The sequence below is a fragment of the Caretta caretta genome, chromosome 1 (assembly GCF_965140235.1).
Source record: "Caretta caretta isolate rCarCar2 chromosome 1, rCarCar1.hap1, whole genome shotgun sequence".
Lineage (NCBI taxonomy): Eukaryota > Metazoa > Chordata > Testudines > Cheloniidae > Caretta > Caretta caretta.
Window position 1 is genome coordinate 258,521,870 of NC_134206.1, and position 22,395 is coordinate 258,544,264.

General features: G+C 46.9%; 1 protein-coding gene across 2 annotated transcripts in view; it reads right to left on the minus strand.

Annotated features, from left to right (window-relative positions):
* CACNG2 (calcium voltage-gated channel auxiliary subunit gamma 2) overlaps positions 1–22,395 on the minus strand; it is a 63,935-nt gene that overhangs the window by 39,153 nt on the left and 2,387 nt on the right. The window lies entirely within an intron of this gene.

A 22,395-nucleotide genomic window follows, 5' to 3' on the forward strand; every position in this document is an offset into this window, starting at 1 on the left:
GCTCTGGAATCTGCTGTGTACTGGACAAGAACAAAAGAACACTGACACAGATCTTGTCCTCAGGCAGCAAGGGAGCCAGAGAAGTGGAAGGGAAATTCAGGTCACTAGCACTAATCACATGCACCTATTCTAACCAAGTCACCAGCGTGCTACAGAGCATGGGGGAGGATGGACATGGAAATTCTCACAGTGGGATAAACTGCCTATTCCAGAGGATGGCATCAAGACAATCCTGGGGAAAGTCTTTCCCAAATCATTAAAACAGGCCGCACTAAATAAGCAGCACCCTAGAGTATAATAATCTCCATTACACAGGGCCTACTCCTCTACCCTGGGGCACGGCAGTCTAACCCTCTTTTTAAATTATACACTGCATGCCCCCTGTTTCCTTGCAGGGCAGAAAAATGGCGCACTGTCAGAGCTGGGTAGGTGCTCTGGAACTGAGAGAGTAGGGAGCTCTATGCCGACCCTACATTTTTTTCAGCTGAAACTTTTTTTCTCCCCAAAAAATGCAGATGTGGGTTGACTGAAACATTTTGTGGATTGGTGATGATTTGGGCAAATGTGTGTCAGTGTAAAAAAAAAGAAAGTGGAAAAATGCAAACAACCCTTTTTGATATTTCCAGAATGTCTTCTTTTGCTTTTTTTGGGATAAATTCACACCCCAAAACAGGGAGGAGGTGGCTGTGCCCCCCCCATAACATTTAACTGTTTGGTTAGTGCACTCACACGGGATGTGGGAAACCACGTTTGAATCCCTGCCCAAGGACTATTCAAGTATTTCACACAAAGCGGAACCGCTTCAATGGAAGAGATTGAGAGGGGCCCATCCTGGAATACCTAATAGCCTTGGGGTTAGGGCATTTGCCTTGAAAGGGGGCAGGGGGAGAGACCTGCATGCAAGTGCCTGCTCTAGAGCAGCAATATGAACTGGTAGGTCTCCCACATCACAGGGGAGTGCCCAATCACTGGGCCACAGGGCAAACTGGCAGCTTCTCTTTCTCCTCCGTTTTGTCACTCTAGCCCTTCACTCCATTTGCTTTTATTAAAAAATAGCTGAAACAAAATGTTTTCAACTTTTCCAACATAATGAAAATTCTGAACAAGGTGGGTTTCGGTATTTAAAAGCAAAAAGAGGGCAAAGCTCAGCAGTAGGGGAGGATACAGGTATCAGAAACTAAGCAAATGAGGAAAGAGCTGAGGAAAGAGCAGCTATAGCATGTGGGTGTCCATCTGTTCCTCATTAGCCAGATGTCTTCCACCCACCCCAGGAAGTTCCATTGACTGGGCACTGTCCTGACAAGAAAAGGGGGGAGGGAAATGCCACTATGCAGCAGACATCCATCTAGCAACAGAAGTCCTGCCACACAGCTTTCCCTCCATTTTCCTTCCAAACTGAACCACGCTCCCTTCTCCTAAGCAGATTTTAAATAGTTACATCTTCACAGAGTTTCTTGCTTTATAATCACCATGTGCTTGACTCAGCTCTGTAAATGACATATCATTACAGCCTTATAGACCATAGTGCAGTGTTTACTTCCTGTTAGTGTGCCATCACTTCCTTCAACAACCCAATGTTTAACCAGGGGAGCTTGAATTTTTGGTTCAGAGTTATTTTTCACTTGCTAAACGTCACCATATTAAGAGCCAGAGCGTTCTTGGATTCATACCACCACCCCAAGAGCCGAGGGGAGGACTTTACAGAGGATTCAACCCATGCAAGGTTATTCAGAAGGGCAGGAAAAGTGACACATTTTTTGCTCGCCATTGAGAGCCAAAGATTGTTTATAATAAAACCACACCCAAACTGTCCACCTGCCAAGAATGTATTTCATGTAGGGTGACCAGATGTCCCGATTTTATAGGGACAGTCCCAATATATGGGCCTTTTTCTTATATAGGCTCCTATTACCCCCCACCCCCTGTCCTGATTTTTCACACTTGCTGTCTGGTCACCCTAATTTCATGTGCATGTTTGTGAGGTGGAGTTTTGTCTGGTAGCTTAAACTTGACACCAGAAACCTCCCCCTGCCTCCTATGTCTCTGATAGACCCCCAGCCCTCTATTCTCCAGCATATACGTCAAGCTTTCACAGTGCCTCAGAAACTGGAATAAGTGAATGGAACATTAACTAAGCCACAACATCTGCTGATAGTATAGTCTTCATATTTCCTTTCTTTAAATGTGCGTGTTACATGGTCCTCCAGGATCCTATACCCCCCTTGTTTCTTTGCCTGTTTGCCAGAGTAGAATCCAGTCTATGTCTCCTCCCCACTCCTCACGCCACTCCGAAAGAGTTGGAGCTGGTAGAAGAATTTCAGGCAGACAAGTGCTGGCCTCTAAAAGTAGCATAAGTTCTAGTGGGCAATGCTCGCCAAGTAGCCAACAACTACTAGTGTAGTAATGGGGCTACAGATCACTTCCCTGGGCACTGTAGCATTTAGACCTACACTGTGACTAGAAGTGTTTGGACTGGCATGGTGCCATAGGCTAGTCCTATATGGCTCTTATCCAGGTGTGGAGCTTTTGATCACTTGGTCCTGACCCTGCTCAGTCATATTCTGTTCAGTCATATTCAGTAGGTGCCTTTTTAGCTCTACAGCTGACAATAGAAATGATCTGGGATATGCTTGGGAACTAAAGGCACCCACAGTGCATGAATTAGTAGAAAGAGAAGACATGCAGACGGAGAGAGAAATTACATAGACAAGGGACCCGGTGGGTTGTTGGTTCAGTGTGTGGGAGAGAGAGAGCGGTGATCAGAGATGCCAAATCCCATCTTCACCTAAGCAGTGCAATCCACCTAGAGCCAGACCTTTGTGGCAGGATAATCTTGATGCACTTTTGTGTCTTGCTGGTGCAGCGGAAGATCACACGTGGCAGCCTCTTCATAAAGTTCACTACTCCTGTGGAAAATTGGGCCTAGCATTTCATGCAAAGGAACACCTCTGGTAACTGTTCTTACCAGACACAGCAGAAATGAGTCAAGCTGAGTCACCGAAGAGTGGTGTAGTTTTGTGTTGTCAGTCAAGCCAACCCCCGCAATTCACCCTGGCACTGTCACCCATCTATCCTGGCAATACCTGCAAGCCAAATCCTGCTCACATCACAAAGGCCAAACAAGAGCTACTGGATCAGACCCTCAACTGGTGTAAACAGGAGTAGCTCCAGTAAAGTCCACAGCGTTACACTCATTTATGCTAGCTGAGGATCTGACCCATTCTGTCAATTGCAGGCTTAACTTCTCTGCTCGTGCTAGAAACCCCAACTACCCTAGACTTCAAGAGGAAGGATTCTCTCTCTTTCTTTTCTTTTTGGCTTCTTCTAATGTGAAGTGTTTGGTGTTTTTATTACAAGACATAAAATCTTTTTCCAGTCCCAAATATGTCTGAATTTGCAGGAAGAACAATACCCCAGTGTCCTCTCTTCCCCCTTTGGTTCTAGCAACCTCTGAGTATCAAACCGTCTTTGCTTTGGAGAGTAAAAAGATAATGAATGACTTAAAATAGCTCTGCTGAAGAAAATGTGGGTTTGATTTGAATTGCAGAGGGAATAACTTCTTTCTGGCTGTTTCCTAGAGAAGGCCAGCAGTAGCTGCTACGGCTCCTACAGAGTCCTTCTATGTTCAGACAATCTAGGCACTTGCAAGAAGTACTGTAAAACCCAAATGAGATCTAATATGCAAATGATTGTGATCCACGACATTCCTGTAGCACATTGTAGATTATCTATATGCATCTCATATATCGTACTGATAGGCAGGCAATACACTGGTAAACTGCAGAACCAGGAGACACAATGCAGTGTAGCACGTTAGGAAGGCTGGTGCACTGGTCAGGGTGTTAGCCTGAGACTTGGCAACCTGGGGTCAAGTCTCTGTTCTATTGCCAGCTTCCTGTGTGGCCCTGTGCAAGCCCCTTAGTCTCTCTGCGACGATGATAAAACTTCCCTGCTTCAGAGAAGTAAATAACTATAAATGGTGAGGTGCGCAGATACCATGGCAAGGAGGGCCATATAAGAAAATTGCTTCATGGGCATGGGTGGCAGACAGCTGCAGTATTCACAGAGATAATTAGCTAAAGCATTTTCAATGAAATTTGTGATGCCAAATGGGCCATTTATTCAGTCTTTGTTTTCCCTTGTTCTGACCAGGTGCATTAGAGGGATCATCCTGATTGGTGCCAGTGAAACCTTTACATCCCCCCTTGTCATTCGCTAGTCTGTAGATGCCACATGCGTTTTGCAGAAAAAAACCCGGTTTTATCAGAGTTTTAAGAATGTTATTGGAACTCTTCTTTATCCCTCCAACAGTAAAACTAGGTAGCTTAGTTCCTCTGAATCCAACCATACAGGCTTCAGAGGAAGCCATAAATACCTCTAAAAGTGACGTAACCTCGCTTTCATATACATATAAATGTCACAGTTTTAAATTCTATCATCTTACGTGGGTGCTGGGTCCTATAAGGAAGCTGGGAACCTTCAGCCTCTCAATGCTATAAAGCACCTGGCCCTAATTGTCAGGTCTGGCTGCGCTGTACTTGGAACAGGACAGATGGTGTGGTGGTTTAAAGGTAGCTTTATGCTGCCTTTGTGTTTTTCTGATCATTGGGAAAGCAGAGGCTGGTTTGGTCTGTGGTGCAACTTAGAGTGACCATAGGGCTGCTCTAAATTCTGCCAGACTACTCATGACCCGAACAAGCTGTTGCAGCAGCTAGGAATTGTTGTAGAACCATGACAGTCTGGCAACACTCTTCCCTTGCTCATGTCTCGTAAACTAGGGGAAGCCAGGTGGGTGTGGTTATGCAGTTCTATGCCACCCAGGAATTCTCCTACACCAGGGCAATCTCCAGGTAGCCAGCTGAACCATCAATGTAGGGCAGCCTTATCAGGGGACAGATTCTGGGCCTCTGTTTTTAACTCTTTGGAGTTACATGGCAATATAATGAACTTTAAACTCATGCCCTTTTTAGTTATAAGAAAGTCACTGGCCCAGGAATGTATTTTACCCATCCTGGGTCTTGGGCAAGTTTAATTTGCAGGGGTTGGGGAGGGACAAATTTACTCTTTGAAGAGGAAGGAGCAAATATCTCTTTGGCTGGATGATGCTTTTTTAAAAAATGGTGGCTATTTGACGTTGCCCAGGGATTTAGAGTGTTCGAATGAGAGACGTAGTGAATGAGCGGGCAGAGGCCAGATGAGACAGTCAAAGGTGCATGATAACTTCATTTATCACATTGCTGTTCCGTCAGCATACAGCTACATAATTTTTCACATGGATATCATCTTCACGTGTGTAATGCACACACAGCGGATGCCCTTAGGACCATGCTGTTTCCTACATTTACCGTTATTTAGAGTACCGATAGGATTCACTATATGTAGAATGGAGAATTACCACAAAAACTGCAGCAGCTATTTAAACAACTAAATGAGGTAAATGCACATTTTTAAGGGTACGCAACATACAGAGATCCACAGATCCCTGAAAAGCTACCGCATGCGGGGTAGGAAGCAGCAACCGGTTTGCGTTAGACATGCTACACAACATACCATTATCATTATCCCCTTGAGATAGTCCAACAAAATTCCTGACATTTTCAGTTCAGCCCTGAAGAAGTAGTATCTCAGGGGAAAATGCATAGACCATCTAGATAACATAGCATGACCAAATGACCCAGCAAAAACCAAGACATCACACAACAGTACCTGATATAATCAGGACAAAATTACCAGTAAAACCCAGCATGACCCATTAGAATGACCCTGTGACAACGATTATTGCCTATGATACAGAGTTAATCATTCTCACCAAAGGATGCCGAATGACGCAGCAGAGTGTTGCTCACTATAGCTTTATTGAACTGCCCCTCTGTGATTGGCTTCTAGAAGACACCCATTAAGTGATTCAGCCAATTAGAGAGCAGCTAATCCACCAAAGTGTAATTAAATAATCTCTATTTTATTGTAGCATTTTCTGTCAATCCATTTACATTTTTCCGCTGCACTTATCACCCTGGTGTATGAGCACATCATTCTCGGTAGATTGGCTGCTCTTTGGTGGGCTGCAGCTTTTTCCTAGTTTCCTTGATTTTTTTTATCAGGATATAAATGTTCTATCCTCCAGTAACTGGACTGGCTGAGTACAGGTTGGGTGTTCTCAGTTATAATTTAAGTTGACACTTTTAAGAGAGCTGTCTGATAACACAACGATTGTAACAGTATAGTGTGAGGTTATAGGGATCATCTTTGTAATGTTCTGCAGAACATAGGACAGACATGCCCCACCCAAAAAATTGTCATGAGACAATTTGGCAACCCCTCTCCCCCATTAGAATCCCACAGATATTAACACAAACCAGCTGATACTCAAATTTAGTGCCAAATCCTCTGGTTCACTCCAGTTGCTCTAGGCCACTTGGTGGCACAAAGCAGCCATAAAACTGGTTTAACTGGCCACCCGAGGATTCCTCCAGTATGAGGGAATCCCTAAATGGCATAAGCCAGCCTAGCAGCTCCCTGTGGCACCCCCCACTGCAGAGGAGGTGGTCAAGGAAAAGGTAAAAACAATGATCCCCTGGTGACCAGAATGGTCCCTTGGTGCCCACAGGCAGCTAGGTTACTCCCCAGACAACTTCAGGATCAGAGGAATGTAAAGATAGCTTAAAACTATTTCTGCTCCACTTTTTTGGTCTGAATCAAGTGCAACTCTGCTAGACCAGAGTCTATACGGTGAAGGGAATCAGAAAATTAACGGGATCTCTTGTGAACAAACCTATCTCAATACCACAATTCTAACCCGTACACCTGATCTACTTACTCCTCCTCCAGCCACTCCCGACACTCCCTTTCCAAATTCCTCCACCTTCCCTTCCATGCCCCAATACTCTGCTCTTCCATCCTCTCACATATAACCTAAATCTCCCTTTATCCCCATGGCCTTGCCCATTTTCTCCCCTTGTGCTTTCTTTAACCCAATCCTAATCCTCCATCATTCCTGCTTTGATGTGCTCTAATCCTAGTTTCCCCATCATCCTCTCCCTGCCACACACCTGAACTAACTCCCACTCTCCTTCTCATACACCCCCACACAGATCTGAACTAACTCCTCTCTGATCTCACCCTCTTCTCCTATATACCCAACCCAGTTCTTAAGACCGAGTTTAGTGTGGCCTCAGCCAGTAAGTAGCTCATGAAAAGTTGGGGAGTGATCCAGTCACTGCAAATCAGTAGTTGGGAAAAGGAGTTATTACAATATTCTTAAATTAGGTCCTGAAAAGAACAGGAGGTCCCATCCTGCTAACAAGTGGAAGATCAAGGGTCGCTCCAGGGAGTGCAGGCAGATAGCAAAAGTCACAACATTGAAAGCAAAGTTCCCTGTTGATCACCTATCAAGTGTTTATCACTATCCCGATGATTACCGACCGCGACATTGTCACTTTATAAAACACAAAGCATAGTTCATAAAACACAAGCAGTGCCTTGCGCTGTTCCTTCCATATGGCTGACCTGATGCTCCATTGTGGCCTATTCTTAGTATTTCTGATGAGTACGTTATTTGGGAAAAGCTACTGCCGTGAAGGCCCAGTTCCTCACGCCAAGTCCAGCGGAAGAGCAGGGCTGGAACCCACGGCCCATTCTCTGGATGAGTGCAGCACCCTCCCTGATGGAACGATGTGGTGGCAACTCCGTGAGGGGTTCGCCCTGGGGATTTCCTCTCCTTGAGCCCCTTCCGATGGATTTCTCACTGGAGAGGGGCCAACTGGCTCATGAGTCTAGTTCCACCCTTTCTTCAAGGAAACAATTATGTCAATGCCAGCATCAAGAGCCACAGAAGATCCAGCATGCTCAGTGAGAATGAGCAAGGAGACCCAGAATAACCAACGCTGTGAACAGCTGAATAGGCGGCTATGTCCAGCTCAGCTTTTTGTTTTTTTCACAGAAAAGCATTGCTTTGCCAGGAACTCCTGCACTGTTTAGTTTTCATAAATGGAGTGAGTTGACACTGGTCAGTCGTGCTGTATGGACAGCCCTGGAGACTGCAGCTCTCTGTTTATCCCCAGAGCAGCAACAGCCTGGGCAGCAGCACTTGCCTCTCCAGTAAGCCTCAGCCCTGGCCTGGAGGGACAATGTCTAGAGGCGATATGGGAGCCTGGGCTCTAAGGCTCATTCAGTGCTTGGCCTCTCTCTGCTGAGACGACAAAGGAGAGATCCAGTTGTGATGGTGGATTCACATCCCATGGGGCCCAATTTTCCAAGTGCTCAGCACTCAGAAGTGGGGACAGATTTTGAAAAGCACTCGGCTCCCTTTTAGGCTCCTAACTAAGAGACCTGTCTCACTAGGCACTAAAGTGAGATCAGTCAATTCATTTCACACAGGGCGCCAAACAGCTGTCAAATGGGAACAACTTTCAACACAATCAATCTTGGGAAAGGGATCAGAGGCTAACTAGTGACCTATTATTATTTGTTCAGATTTAAGGTAGGAAAAGACTCTGCATCCCATTCTCCACTACCCCACAGGAGGAGGAGTAGTCAGTTGTAGTTGAAATACTCTTTTTATTGATGTAGAAAACAATGTATATAAATATGTATTTAGTGTCTATCAGAGTGGTACATATGTTGGTTGTATCCTGCTTTGACACCCGGGGTATGGTGCTTGTCATCTTAGATTGTAACTTCTTTGGGGTAGGGTCCATGCCTCCCTGTATGTTTGTACAACACCTAGTACAAAGGTGTGCCGACCGCGTCTGGGGCATGATGGCACTGCTGCAATAGAGATAAAAGTAGCAATAATAATGATACTATAATCGTAATAATGAGCCCTCTGGTCCTTAACGAGCAGCACATGAAGGGGAGCATCAAGCTTTGCTTCCCCTGTTTAATTGACACTGCATGATCAAAGTCCTAAGTAGCTGTTACTGAAGTTACATCCCAGTCTCCCAGCATAAAACTCTACTGAATTATACCAGAACGAATCAGGGGAGAGTGCAGGCAAGAGGTGGCTATGTTCATATGCAGTTTGCTTACATGGACATGTATGTAAAAGGAATGATTTGGGGGCAGTTCTATGGCCTGTGTTATACAGGAAGTCAGACTAAATGATCTAAGGGGTTCCTTCTGGCCTTGGAATCTCTGAATCCTGCAAATGTCCCTGTCCCCCATTTCCCTGTCTGCTCCACTCTGATCTCCTCTCTTTCCTCTCCCTTCACACTCTCCCTCCCCACTTAGATATTTCTCCTTTACAAAAGGGAAGGGATGAGAAATAAAGAGTTTGCTGCTTTATACTCCAGGTTCTGAGGCTGGGGATGTGTCTGGTAAATGTCTTCTAGGAAAAAGGTAGGACCTAAATATTTTAATTTTAACTCCTGTGATTTACTTTTCCTTCCCCCCTGCCCCCCTAGTCCTTCCTGTTCTTGTAACAGGCACTTAGGGGCAATGACAGCCCCACCCACTAGAGCACAGTCTCCAAAATCCCCTTGCCCATGGCAGACTCCAGGAAGGAGGTAGATCCTGCTGCCTTGGGCATGTTTTATGTGTCTAAATGAGGTGCCTCTCCTCTCCCCCACAGTGAACTGGACCTGAGGCACAGCCCCCTTCCCATCATTTCTCTCTGATCATGGTGTCTTCCAGTCTCATCAAGCCACCTGCCTCCTAAAGGGAACATCACTCTGCCAAGGTTTCCCTCCTGCTGTTTCAGCCAATCCAGTACTAGAAAAGTCTGATCTACTCAGTGTGCGGGGGCGGGGGGAAACTCTCTCCACCTCTGGGCTTGCTTCTCCATACACACAGTGTTCTCTGAAGTTTTGGTTCTGTTGTAACTTTCTCCCCTTGCTGTCCTTGTCATGTGCACCTACTTATAATCACTCTGCACAAAGAAACACACCTGTCCTGTGATCTCACTCCAGCCCCTGAGATTAACTCCTAGGAAACCATTTCTGTCCTTCCACAATCACATATTCCTGTTGCTACAGGAACAAAGTGGCAGTTCATACAGTAGAACGGAGAGGGTGCAATGGTCAGGGCATGAGGCTATGACTTAGAAGCCCTGAGTTTATGCCCCTGCTCCACCACAGACTTCCTGGGTGACCTTGGACAAGTCATTCAGTCTCCCTGTGCCTCAGTTCCCCATCTGTAAAATGGGGCTAATAGCACGGCACTACCTCACAGGGCTGTTGTGAGGAGAAATCCATTAAAGACTGTGAGGTGGTCAGATACTACAGAAATGGAGGCCATAGCAATGCCCCAGGCAGATAGAACAAATGGCCCTTCTTTCAGCTTCTCTAATCTTCAAATCCCACACAGGTCTATTACATGACCCCGAGCCCTTGCTCTCCCAGACACACACCCTTGCTGTCTTTGCCTTCCTTCAGTTTAATCACAGTCTCTATTCTGAACGCTCACTGGTCCGGCGTGTGAAATTCCTCTTCATTTAAAGGGATAAATGCCTCCTCCTCCGGAAGACACTGGCGGAGCAAGAGGGGGACTCGGGGCACAGGGATGCTGTTAAACCCCGTCGTGTCTGGCAGACATGCAGGTGACTGGCTCTAGTAGGTTCCTGGGGGAAGAGGTACATCTCCCCCTCTCTGACAGTCTAGGGGCCAACTTCACAAGTGCCCGAAGCCTGGCTCCCTTGGGCTAATTGTGTGGATACAGCAGGGCCACTGGACCGACACAGCACTGGTGCAGGGGGCTTCTATGCCAAGCTGTGCTATCTCCCCAGAAGCACTAGGGTCTTCTGCGACTGGCTGGAATAGGCTGGGGTGCGACAAAGACAGGAGGAGACATGGCTGGACGGTCCTGTGACCAGAGCCCCTTAGTCTCTCCTGAATTTCCCCCTTTCTCAGGCTGTGTTTCCAGGGCAGGGTTTTTTTTGGGGGGGAATGTCTTTCCCTCACTCAGCTGCCTCCTGTCCACACCCTGTGGGCTGAGCCTCAGGTACAATCCTTGCCCCACACCCCTCACTTAGCTGTTTTTGCTGAGAGCCAAAGTCACTTCCCAAAGGCAAGGGAACTTTCCAGTCCCACCATTGCGTCTGCCTCTTAAGAGGGCCGTCACCTAATGAGGCTTTGCCAGGCTGTTTTAGCCACTTCCTATTACAATATATCCTCTCTCTAAACCATTCCTCCCGTCCCCAGCTTCTTCCAGTTCTGCCGCCCCTTCTTCTTTCCCCCTTTTCTCTCTCTCTTTGCCCCGGGGACCGTTATTTATGCATTCTTTTTGCCTTGGCCCCCTGACCTCCAGCATCCCCATTCCAACACCTGTCTTTGTGCTGGTGTTGGTGACACCTTAAGGGACAGAGGCAGCTGCTCGTAGAAGGCGTCTGCCTCTCTTTTCTCTGCCACCTTCCCACGCATCTCTGGCAATGTACGGAACCCGGCTGGACATTTATCACCATTCATTCACTCTCCCACTCAGAAATAAGCATGGAGAAAAAATGTTTCCCACCCTCTCTCTGCCATTGACCTTCAAAAAGCCATGACAATACTAATGCCCAAATTGTTTCCCCTTGGGCTAAGGGAAAAGGTAATGCTCAGGATCTAAATGAAGCAGCGGTAATTATTTCTGGCAGACTACTTAGAACCCACCCAAGCTGGGTGAAGTTCTAGGGGGGAGTGTGCCCTTGGAAATGAGGGCAACCCTCAGCCCCCTAACCCTCCACCTTAATAGCAGGGCTGTCAACTCATTTGTATTTTGGAAGAGGACACCCCCCAAATTTGTGGCATCACCCACTCATTCAGCTGCATTTGGAGGGTGAACTGGACCCTAGCTCTGACCCCCCCCAAGAGGACCAAAGAAATGTTGGGTCAAGAGAACCAAAGTTGTGTGTGTGTATGTGGGGGGGGGGGGGGGGAAGGGGAGGCGGGTATGTATCAGAGAAGGTGGAGGCGGGGATAGTGGCACAGAGAGAACAAACAGTTAAATTTAAATTAGATGTGGATTGGTGGTTGTGGTGGGAGTAGAGAAAAGTTGATTCAGAAAAGAAAAAGTTTTAGGCACTTTCTTCCGTCAGAAATAGCCCTGTTTCAACGGCTGGTTCTCAGCAGTTGGTTTAGCTGCACCAGGACTAGCCGCAATTTATCTGTGAGTGTAGACAATCCATGATCAACAGTGGCTCAGCTAGCTGTGTTTTACCCCTGGTTTAGCTGAACTGGTGCTGCCCAGGATGCGTCCTTCTCTACACTCACAGCTAAACTGTGATCAATCCCAGGGCGACTAAAGGCATAGCGTAAACAAAGCCTTAGAAAGAGAGATGGTCTCAGAGAAAGAGCAAGTTTACGAAGAATGAAAATGTGGAGACAAATTGGTAGGAAGGAAACACAGACACTGAAAAAAGGCACCGGGGTACGGAGAGGAGAAAGTGGGGAACGGGAAGAGAAGAATGAAAGGGCAAAACAGCTGGCGAGTGTTATTTTTTTATTTGACAGAGTGTTTGCTTTACACGACATTTTGAATCTTTGATTTATTGGTGTTTTTGCTGCTTCTAGCCAAAACAAACAAATCCCTAGCTTTGGACAGCAAAGACGTGACATTATGGGCCCAAATCTGATCCCTTTTAGATATCACACTCCACAGATCATCCTCATTTTGTGTTTTGAAAAGCTGGTGGAGCATTCATGGTCAGAGACTCAAAGCCAGACTGTTCCATCTGCCATTTTGCATATTCTCAAAATCAAACTGCTGATCTAGTAAAGGAATCTGCACCTGGAAGAAGCCAGTTTGTTCTAGGCTCCTTCTGAATTCTCTAGACAGGGTGATTGGCATGAAAATAGAAGTAGCTCCCCAAAAGTGGTAGTGGGAGTCCAATTTACTGCTGATATAAGGGGCTGTGCAACTCCATTGACTTTATTGGTGTTGCAGCCACTTACACCTGCACTGAATTTAGCTCTGGGTCCCTAAGGTGTGCTGGAAAGGGAAGGGAACAGAAAGACAGCGGTGGAGATCCCTGTTTCACTCACTAAACACAAGTACTGCATTGTATGGGCCTGATTCTCCTGTCACTTGCATCTGGTGTAAAAAGCAATACAACTCCACTAAGTTCAGTAGAGTTACTCCAGCGTTACATCAGGGTAAGTGAGAGGAGAATCGAGCCCTTCGCTCTTGGGTATGAAAACAGTACGGCATTATACGGCATTGACCGCCAGTTCAGTGATCATTCCCACAGAGGCAAGAGAAAGAAGAGCACCTCATTTCTAGTTCAGTCATGATGGCATCAAAGAGGCCCAAAGCCTATTGCTTTCTCTTGCAGCCAGGAGTCTGATAGGAATAGTTCTTTGCACATATCTAGTATCTTCGTTGCTGACTACTCATTTTATTCAGTAGGGTACAAAGGAAAAGACTCTCCTTAATTCCATATACCCTCAACTACCCTCGATCCTTCCCAGGGAAATATGATAAAAATGACCTAGTCTCACTGTCAGTTTGTGAAATTAGGGCAACCATTGACACTAGCAGAAACACAGGCTACTTCAAAGCCTATGGGTGCAATTGAGCAGGGCTAGCATTTAGAAACATAGGAATTTCCATACTGGAATAGACCTGTGGCCCACCTAGTCTAGTATCCTGTCTCTGACAGCGAGCAGCACCCATTCTTCAGAGGAAGGTGTAAAAATACCACGGCAGGAAATTGTGGCATAATCTCTCTCCATAAAGGTCTCATTCTAGTTTCTAACAGTGAGAGATTGGCTTAAGACTTTCTGAAGCAAGAGGTTTTAGATCCTGTGCAAAATGGTTATCATAATTAATTATCACAATTCTGGATAGTCCTGTTAGCCACATAAACGTCCATTCACTCACTGAATCTTACTAGGTTCTTGGCCTCAACAACTTCCTGTGGCAGCGAATTCCACAGTCTAATTACAAACTGAGTGAAAAAGTATTTCCTGTTATCTGTTTTCATTTTGCTACCTTCAATTTCATTGCATGGCCCCTCCATGTGTCACAACAGGGATTACAGACGCTCCCGACCTACCTTATCTAGACAAATCATTATTTCATGTAATTTAATCATGTCTCCTCTCATCCATCTCCTTTCTAAGGTGAACAATCCCAATCTTTTCAATCTCTCTTCACATGGGAGGTTTTTTTCATGCCCCTAGTAATTTTTGTCACCCTTCTCTAAATCCCGTCTAGTTCCGCAATAACCTTAATGAGATGAGGTGACCAGCACTGCACAGTATTCCAGAGAAGGCCGCACCATTGATTTATTTAAAAGCATTATCATTTCCATATTATTCTGCATCCTGTACTTTATGCATCCTAACATCTTGTTTGCTTTTTTGTCTGCAACTGTGCACTGAGCAGACGTTTTCACTGAGCTATCTGCCATGACTACCCAGTCCCTTTCCTGAGCGGATGCTGTTAATTTAGAACCCTGTAAAGGTGTACGAGTGGTCCCATTTCTTTCCCTCCAAAAGGTGCATTACTTTGCATTTATCCACACTGAACTTCATTTGTCATCACGTTGTCCTTTCATCAAGCTATTCATTTGGGGCTCAAGCAGCAGCCTGCAGGCATTGCCCCCGCCCCCAAATCCTTTAAATGTCAGTGCTCATCTCAGCTTTCATTTCCTTTCTTGCAAAGAAAAACCTCCCCAATATAAACAAATGGCTGGGAATGAATGTTTGCCCTGGCATGTCTCCCTGACAGTCACAGATTAGTCACAGCACAACAGTAGCCCAGGGCTGTGGCCACGGCACCCCTTATTTTTTGGTAGGCCCCTGGACTAACTCTTGTCTGAAGGCTGCCGTGAGCTGAGCCCGATCCTCTGCCGAGCTGCCAAGGAGGCCTCCAGTCACCAAGAGCTGGAGGCAACAAAGTGGAGGAACTGGCTCAACTGCAGGCAACTAGCAGAAGGGAGCGGCAGAAGTGGGGGCCCAGGTCTCAGACTGCCCCAGTGGCGGCAGCATTCCCTCTGAGGGAAGAAGAGGAGGCAATGGGGGAAGGAGGGCAGGGAAGTGTGGACTCTGGCTTCCCCTTCACAACAGCAACAGCTGTCAAATTCCTTGGTGGAGGAAGGGAGGATAGCAACAGCTCATGAGGGTGAAAGGAAGAGGGAGGGGAGAGGGGAAAAAGAGACATTTTATAAAGCTGGGGGGAGCTGGGACAATTCAGAAGTGGAAAAGGAGGACCAGATTTCCAAAGGGTTGGGATCCTTCAGTGAGGGGAGATAGAGAGGAGACAGAGATGGGAGAGGACCCGGAATAAATAATGGAATAGAGGAGAGGAGAGAGGACAGAAAAAGGAGAATGCAGGAGCAAAGGCTACGAAGAACAGAGCAAGGAAAGCAAGAGGACAAGATCATGTAACCAGAGAGGGGGCCAGGGGGATGGACAACAGAGAACTGGGAGTGAAGATGAGAGAAGCAACGAAGGGAAAGGAGAGCTGCTTTTTAAAGAAAGAACAGAAGGAAGAGGAAGATGAAAAAGAAAATAAAAAGGGAAAACAATGGGGAGAAATGAGAACAAAATAAAATGGAGATGGCTAGAATGAATCAAAGATGGAGGGAGAGGAAAAAGCTGGGAACAGAGTTGTAGAGGTAAGGTCACATATGCAAGGAAAACCCCCTAACTTTGAGGTGAATTTTCTTTAATGTCAGTTCTACGATCCCCCTGACACACCCTAACTCGCTGAACATTTGGGGGAAGGAAAGGGGTGGGGAGCAGCTGAATTCTCTAGCGAAACACACTTTCTTCTGTGAGCCCTTTGGAATGGCAGGACCTCACGTGTGATGTGCGGGAGCACAGTTCCTGTCAACTAGCGCAATCTGGAGGGCAGAAACGGCACAGAATGGAGGAGTGATGGCTTCCCCTGGGGATGGAAAGGGCATGTTCAGTTGGGAACCTGTTCTTAAAACAGGGGCAGTGATCAGAGATTCTGAAGCCTGCTCCCAGGCTTACCATTGCTTTTGGGTTCTGTTTTTAATGGTGCTGATGTAAAACCTCACCAACACCCCTGCCTATTGCCCCCCACCCCACTGAAGAACTCTGGATTAGACTATTCCAAACTGGAATGGGTAAAGGAGTGCACAGAGAAATGCATGGGTTAAAATGGAAACATCAAACAGGAATAGCTCTCTGTATCCCTGGAAAAGAGAACATTTATCTTATCCCCCATGTAATTTCTTTATGCGTTACTGCTGCCACACTACATCTTTGTGTCCCTCCCACTACATTTCCCACCCACTCCCTTCAACAAGGCAATTCCTGGTGTATTTCAGGACAATATTAACTCACTGCTCCCTCTCTCTCAGTAGGAGGATTCATATTTGCTCTTTTAGAGCTATTTAGAAGTCAGTGCCCAGCCATTCACCATTGCAGATGAGCACTAACCTGTCATAGCTCACAAATGAAATGTGTTTGCTGGTCTCAGCCTGTTGGATATTCACCCACATCATAAAAGCTCTGCACACCTTGCCATGATTTACAGTCAGCTATGAATTAAGTCTATAGGAGGACCAAAACCACCAAAGCTTCAGGGCTCCATGGGCAAACTTCCTGTCTGCTGTCCCTCACCCTAATGAAATGTGATCTTTCCCCCACTTTTGAGTCCTTGATCTTTTTCACAATGAAGATGCAGCCAGCCAGCCCAGACCCTCCCTCCCCGTAGCAGGTGGAAAGCCAGCAGCAATTAACTATGTGCTGGGCCATCGCCTGCTGCTCTGGCTCAGGCTCAGCACTGCATCTAGGCCTCCTGTGATCCTGGACCTTGAAGGTACAAGGACTCTGAGTTAATTTGTTGCTGTTTACAGCATGTGCTCAGAGGAGGTCCAGGAGTAGAACAGCAAGGGGTACTACTAGTCAGGACTGGGGGGCACTGGCAAAGCTGTGTGAGCCAAGGATTAGAGTAACAGGCAGTTCTGCAGGGCTGAACTGAGGGGCATTGGCAGAGCTGTGTGGGGGTACTGGGACCAGGACCAGGACAGGAGATTGAGGAGCAGATCATGATCAAGGTAGAATGACAAAGCTGCGAGGTGGCCCAGTACTGAAACAACAGGGAGTCTACACAGGTCGAGGATGAGGTACGTTGCCAGAACTGTGTGGAGAAAGCTTACCCAATGTCTGCCTGCACCCTGCTTTATTTTGCTGTCAACCCTTCCTTTTCACGAACGCTGAAATTGCACTACACTCCTATGCACTGTTCAGATATAACAAGCTGGAAAGAGAAACAGATCAGCTCATTAATTTTCCTCAGGAAGGGTCTCTAGGCAGGAATTATTTTCTGCACCAACATCCATTCAATTACTTGTCTTCACACCAGTGAGATCTACAGGGATGTCTAACCCTGTGCACATCACTCATGCCTTCTCTCACTGGACTATTTTCTCCCTCTTCTCCAGTATAAAAAGCCTTCAAGAGCTGTTCCTTTTCTAATAATAATGACATGACAGAGCCAATAACAATACAGAAATACAAAATACAGTTCATTTCTATTTAAGAACATAAGAGCTGTCAGACTGGGTCAGACCAGGGTCCATCTTACCCAGTATCTGTACCAGAGCTTCAGGGGAACTGCATAGAACAGGGCAATTATGATCCATCCGTCTTCCACTTCTGGCTTCTGATAGTCAGAGGCTTAGGGTCGGTCCGAGCATGGGATTCCATTGCTGACCATCTTGGCAAATGTATTTATCCAGTTCTTTTGTGAACCCAGTTATACTTTTAGCTATCACAACATCCCATGGCAATGAGTTCCACAGGTGAGTTGTGCGTTGTGTGAAAAAGTACTTCCTCTTGTTTGTATTAAACCTGCTGCCTGTTAATTTCATCAGGTGACTCCTGGTTTTTGTATAGTGGGAAAGGGTAAATAACGCTGCTCAATTCACTTTTTCCACACGACTCAGGATTTTGTGGGCCTCTATCATATCCCCCCATACCCCAGTTCTCTCTTTTCTAAGCTGAACAACCCTAATTTTTTTAAGTCTCTCCTGATATGGAAGCCATTCCACAGCCCTTAGCTGAAACTTTTCCAGTGCCACTATATCCCTTTTGAGATGGGGCGACCAGACCTGCGCATAGTATTCAAGGTGTGGTTACAGTCTGGATTTATACAGTGGCAGTGTGATATTTCTGTCTTATTTTCTAGCTCTTTCCTAATAGATCTTAACATACTGCTAGCCTTGATAAAGCCCCAATAAACTACTGTCTTTCTGGTTTTGAGATTCTATAAGAGGAGGATCAAATTAGTCCCTAGGAATAGAAATCTACAGTTAGACCAGAAGTATCATTCATAATAATAAATATACAGAAGGTTCCATGCAAAGAGGGAAATGGTTTGGAGAATCATCAACTTTCTTAAAGGCAGAAAAGGTGCAGAGTAGCAGATCTATGGGTGCAGTGAGTTTGCAGATCTCAGCTGTTTGATGGGTGGGTGAGCAATTAAAAAAGAGTGAGGTTTTTATATTAAAGGAGACAGTCTCTGCCCTTTTAAGAAAAACAGCACAAAGATTCTTGAGTGACATGAGAAATTGCTTAGACAGTACAGCTCTATGAGAGAGAGGTACCTGGAGGCAGATCAGAAAACATCGCTAGTTTGGTACTTAACTTGAGCAGAGACTACATTTCTCCTCTTACCCTAGTGTAGGACTGGAGCTCATTGGTGGGCTGGAGAAAGAGGGGAAAGGACCCTCTGCAATGAAAAAACATTGAGATTTGAGTCCTTATTCACTCCAGCACAGAAGGTCCTCCAGTATAAGGTTGGAAGTCCACTGCGGGGAGCCAAGCTACTGTCTGAAAGAAGTGGAACCCTCACACAGAAGGAACAAGGGGCCCAGATTTCCAAAAGGGACTAGTGACTTCGAGTGCTTGAATATTTTGGTGCCTAACTTGAGACACCTTAAAGGGATCTGATTTTCAGAAATTGCCCCTGAAAAACATGCTCCCTCTTCCCCCAAATAACTAATCACTTTTGGAAATCTTGGCCGAGATACTAAGTTTCCCTCTTACCGCAGGATGAGGACTGGGGAGGTAGATCACTGCAGGGAGCAGAATGGGTGGAGAGAGCCAAAAGCAGAATGAACATGGAGGCTGACAGGATGGTAACTGGGGCCAGAAAAGTACCTGAGAGATAGATGAGGCCAGGGAAGGAGAGAGCTCGAGGTGATAACTGAGACTGATTGGTGAAGCAGAAAGACCCTTGAATAGCGGCATCCATGAGGATGCCCAGCCACACCGGGCCTATATAAAGGTAAATAACTACAAGAATATTTCTAAAAGAAAAACCCACTTTCAAATGATTACTACAGTACTTATCCACCACTCTCCAGCACCAGCCCAGATTTCACAGAGTCCTTGGAGGACTAAGGCAACCCCACATGCTAGTGGCATGGACAGTGTCCTTCTGCCAGTAGGCCAAGAACAAACATTGCCTACTTCTTCAGTTCTTTTCCAGCAGTATAGCTTCTCACACACCAATGGCCCCACCTCACCTTACAGGCCTGACCCAAAGCCCACTGAAGTTGATGGGAAAACTCCGACCTAATGGTGAGTGTGTCTCACTACAGTACACCACCACCCTGTAGATGTGGGGGATTCCAGCTGGAGGGTCCTCTTTGCCATTTCCACTCATTGTACACTTCATAGTATCATGAGGTTAGAAGGGACTGCAAGGGTCATCTAGCTGAACCCCCAGGTGAGATCTCAGCCTTCCGTCCTCCCAGGTGCCAGGCCACTGGTGAACTCTGTGGGGAAGGGAGGAACAGGTCCTGGCCCCCAAGCAGCCAGCTTTCAAATATGGTGACTGAGAGAAGTGTTTCTGATTCTCTCTCCAGAAAGGGCAGGGAAGCCAACCGCACTAATAAAAACCCCAGGGAGATGAGAGGCAAACACAAAGTTGCTTTTCATTTGCAACCCTTAGACAGCAGCTTGACAAGGAGATTTGAAATATGGTCAGCTAGGGAGGGGGAATGAGAAGAAATCCAACCCCGCAGAAATCCCTGCGGGGAAGACCCCTCCTAGGGAAGCATGAGGCACTGCTGACTTGTCCCAGCAGCAAAGGCCAATTCCGCTTAGAGTTAGTGCCCTAAAATCCCTCCCTTTGCACACACCCTTGGCCAGCAAACTGTGCTGCTTCACCAGCCCCCTGTCAAAGTTTTAGTGCAAACTCTACCTGGCCTTGCCGCTCGGGAAAGGCCGATTTTAGCAGCTGGGCTAGTTAATTAGCAACAGAGCAGTAGCTGTGCGCGCCACCCTCCCTCTTTGCCCCCGCATTCCCCCGGAGTGGGGTGGGAAGCCTCATCTCCCGCTGAAGGTTCACACAGCTTGGCGGCGGAGCAATTAAACAAAGCGGGGATGGGGAGGCGGGAGCTGATTATTGCCAGGGAGCGGGGCGCTGAGCCCCCCCAGCGCAGGCTGAGGGGGAGAGGGTCCTGCAGGGCCAAGCCAGCTGTCTGTCTGTCTGCATCTCGCGCCCCCCTGTTGCAGGGCTGCAATTCCCAACCCTTGGAGCTCATTCACAGAGCGAGGGAGAGAGCCCCAGAGCGTGCTAGCGAGGGAGTGCACGGGGCGGATGGCTCCTTGGGGGACCGGATGGCAAGTGTGAAAAATCGGGACACTTTTCGGGGGGGGGGGAGAGATAGTTGCCTATAAGACAAAGCCCCTAATAACCGCAGGTCTGGTCACCCTAGAGGGGGGCAATTATGACATTTTAATGTAAATAGTCCAGCTCTTGTAATCTAGGGGTGGCCCTAGCTCAGGACATGTCAGTCCCTGTGCCTTTCGGGGCCGGTCCAATGTGGGGGAGAAGGAATGCAACCTCTCCGATTTGTCCTGTGTGTGTCCCCCCCCCGTTGTAGCCATAGCTACGTGCCTGTGGGTGTACACACAATCGGAATGCAACAATATTCCCTACATCAATGCCCCCCCCCCATCTCTCGCCTTCATCTCCCAGCTAGATCTCCAAGCCTAGGGACACAGATCACCGAGAGGCTGTTTGCCCCCAAAGCTCCCCCTCTCATTTCGCTTTTCTTTCCTTTTCCTTTGAAGGGCTCTTATATCAATGTTTAATGAAGTAGCTGTCTCTCTCCCCGCTTCGGATGAAAGCTCCCTGAGCGGCTCTTAAGGATGGGGTGGTGGGGGGTTGGGTTTTTGTTTTTGGGAAGGTGTGTGTGTTTAAAACCTCCCCGCTGAATTTACTGCTATTGATTTTCTGGCTTGGAGTTAGCACCGAGTATTCAGCAGAGAGCTCCTCTGCAGAATGTGTGAAAGGCGGCGGTTTGGATAGAGAAAGGGCACCAAATGCAGTATGCGTCAAACAGACCATCGCTCAATGAAGTCACTTAGCTATTCAAAACATGTCCAGCCATCACTCAACCGTTTGCACCAAGAACTGGGGGGGGGGGGGGCATTCGCGCTTCTTCCCGGACCACAACCGTTTCCAAACAGCCTGGTTTGGTGAGAGACGTTAGGACACAACACAGGCTATTCCCTCCCCGCCTCCACCCCACCCCCAAAGCTCCAGGGCTGGTTTTAGAAAACCAATTCTGCGGTATCCACTTCCCGCTCCTCATCAGAGCGATCAAGGCTAATTCGGTTAAGGTGGACCCATGGAGACATGGACATACGTGCACATTATCTGTGGATGTCCTCACCCCACCCCCAATCGACCCTCCTGCTTAGAGTCTCGTCTGGAACACCGATTTTACGATGCACGGAAATGCTGTGTGTGTGTGTGTCCATAAACCACACATTTGCATCCGTGCCCCTCTCCTTCCAGGACGTGATTTGAAGCCCCCTCTCCCATGCACACATACTCCAATAGCAATACAAAACAACACAGATTTAAAAGCAAAGTGCTGGCCTCCTCTCCCCACTCCCCCCCAACGTCTGAGTCCAGAGGCTGGCTGCATTGCTGGTTCTCCATACATGTCACTGTATGTGGGAGCTGAGTTGCTGCTCAGTTTCACCACATTATACTTAGGCTGGTTTTCTGTTCAAAGACTTATTTATTTTTAGACTTTGCAGTAACCCTTTAAAGAGAACAAACAAACAGGAGGGGGGACCCCGCAAAAACAAAACCCACCCCAGCAGCGTGTGGCTGCTCAGAGACATTAGAAATGCTCTTGAACTCTGCTTGAGCTGACTGGAATCATTCGGATTTTCCAAATAAGGCTGCTTAGACAGAACAAGATTGGGGGTTAGGTGTGTTTATCCCCCCATACAGGGAACTTGATATTTACATATGAGGTGTTTTGCCGTTTTTCCCAGTTCCCAGACTTATGATCATCAAAGCAATTTGCAACGGAGAGCAATTATTTCACTCTGTTATTATAGCCAACAGTGCACCAGTTATGTAGCATTTCGCTTGCTTTCCCAGGCAATAATAATCCGGAAAAAGGCGGATCACACAATTGCTTTTAACAAGGTCTCTGGATGTTTACACAGTGCATAGATTACTCCAATT